The sequence below is a fragment of the Silurus aristotelis genome, assembly GCF_946808225.1.
Source record: "Silurus aristotelis genome assembly, chromosome: 1".
NCBI lineage: Eukaryota > Metazoa > Chordata > Actinopteri > Siluriformes > Siluridae > Silurus > Silurus aristotelis.
In genome coordinates this window covers 29,945,151-29,947,572 of record NC_139574.1, presented here as the reverse complement: position 1 = coordinate 29,947,572, position 2,422 = coordinate 29,945,151, and the positions used below count along the sequence as shown (strand labels likewise).

General features: G+C 35.2%; 1 long non-coding RNA gene across 1 annotated transcript; it reads right to left on the bottom strand.

Annotated features, from left to right (window-relative positions):
• Nucleotides 1-258: 258 nt before the first annotated feature.
• On the bottom strand, nucleotides 259-1,121 carry LOC310721449. Its single transcript, XR_014532046.1, has 2 exons — nucleotides 918-1,121; nucleotides 259-537 (listed from the first exon to the last, which is right to left on the bottom strand). It is a non-coding gene; the product is annotated as an uncharacterized lncRNA (long non-coding RNA).
• Nucleotides 1,122-2,422: the final 1,301 nt, after the last annotated feature.

The following is a 2,422-nucleotide window of genomic DNA, read 5'->3' as shown; positions in this document are numbered from 1 at the left end:
CACACACACACACACACACACACACACACACACACACACACACACACACACACACACACACACACACACACACACACACTTGTTTTTGCTACTTGGTGGGGACTCCTAACTGGGTGGTTACTCGTGGGGACACCGATTTCTAAATACATTAAGGCCACAATTTTTTTCTTTATTTTCAGAAATACACAAGTTTGGAGAGCTCAATTTTTGTCAGTTTTTTCTATTCTGGTGGGGACGTCCCTGTTTTTTCTTACCACCTACCACCTCTAGGTATCACTATTATACATTATCTTCAGATTATCCAATTTATATGCAATTATAACTGTGTATAACATTAACAAAGATGCAGATTAAAAGGGAGAATTTAACTGTTTTTATTTATTAATTTTTCGCTTTTCACTATTTCCCATCAACTCTTGTATTTGAATAGACAATTTCTAAGAAAGTAAACAGTAAAAAAAGCCTTACCTCTCTTCCTGTTTAACACATTCAATTCTCTTCAATTCTGAGAGTCTGCAAAGTTCCACATTTTGGTATCTACAACACTCATGTTATATGACAAGCAGGAAATGTTCATGTTCATTTACACCATCATGGTCTAAAATAAATTGTGATCTGTGCATACTGGAATCTATTTAAATTAAAACAGAACATGCATGTGATCAACCATGTTGCAAGATATATTGCTATATAATATATCTATATAAATATTAGGTAGAAGTAGAAGATATTTGATGTACAACCATGATTAACAACCACCTGAAAAGTTAGACATTTGGGCAATTCCACAAAAACAATAATCTGTGACATCTTAATTCTCTTTAACATTTATTTGTCAGCAACTTGAACGAAAATGTTTATGAACATGTTGCCTTTAACATACATGAAAAATAAAAAATCGATTAAAGGCTTTTCACCTTTACATTTTTCGCTTAATGGAATCAATGCGATTTTTTACATTAAATTTTACTGCCTCCCAACCTCTCCCTTGAAGTGCTGCTGGGGATTTTCCAATGCACTTCATGCACTGGCCTTTAACAGGAACCTTGCCAGAACTGATGTAGTCCATTAGAGTCTTTTCCACAGCCTGGATCTCCTCTGTAACCACTTTCTCCGTGGGTTTTGTGAAGATGCTATATTTCAAAAGAGAAATAAAAACTTGGCAGTGGTGGGGTTTGAAACCACAACTTTGTGGGGACCTGCTGATCGGTAAACCTACACCTTAAACACTGAGCTATCAAATCTGACTAGTACAAGCAGTCAATAAGCTTAATAAACCAGCATGGCTTCTATTCCATACTTCAACACCATGTAACTCATATTAAAAGTAGGCCAAAAAAGTCTTAAAAAAAAGACAAAAACATAAAGCAGTGTTTTAAACAGGTCTTGTTAATTAACAAATAGATTTACAGTTTAATATCACAAAATAGACAAACTATTATTTTTCAAAAGAGAAATAAGAATTTTAACTTGGCGATGCTGGGGTTTGAACCCACAACCTTGTGGGAACCAGCTGATCGATAAACATACAGCATACCCACTGAGCTATCAAATCTGACTTGGAACAGCAGTCAATAAGCCAAATGAATTAGCAGGGCTTCTCTTCCATACTTCAACACCATGTAACTCATATTAAAAGAAGGCCAAACAAGTCTTCAAAAAAGACAAAGAAATAGAGCAATCTTTTAAACAGGTCTGTTTAATTAACAAATAGATTTACAGTTTAATGTAACAAAGGAAACAAACTTTTAGATAAAAAAAGCGAAATAAAAACATCACCTTGGAAACACCAGGGTTTGAACTTACAACCTTGTGGGGACCTGCTGATCAGTAAACCAACACTTTATCCAAAGAGCTATCCCTTTCTACTAGGGCAAGGAGTCAATAAGCCTAATGAACCAACATGGCTTCTTTTCCATCCTTCAAAACGATGTAACTCATTAAAAGAAGGCTAAACAAGTCTTTAAAAAAGACAAAGAAATAGAGCAATCTTTTAAACAGGTCTGTTTAATTAACAAATAGATTTACAGTTTAATGTAACAAAGAAAACAAACATTTAGATAAAAAAAGCTAAATATAAACTTTACATTGGCAACAACAGGGTTTGAACCCACAAGCTTGTGGGGAGCTGCTGATCGATAAACCACCACGTTACCCAGTGAGCTATCCCTTTCTACTAGAGCAAGGAGTCAATAAGCCTAATGAACCAACATGGCTTATTTTCCATCCTTCAACACTATGTAACATTAAATGTAGGCCAAACAAAAAAAAAAAGCAAAATAAAAAGTTACCTTGGCAATAACCGGATTCGAACCCAAAACCTTGTGGGGATCTACTGATCGGTAAACCAACACCTTAAACACTGAGCGAAATAACCCTTTCTACTAGTGGAAGGAGTAAATAAGCCTAATGAACCAACATG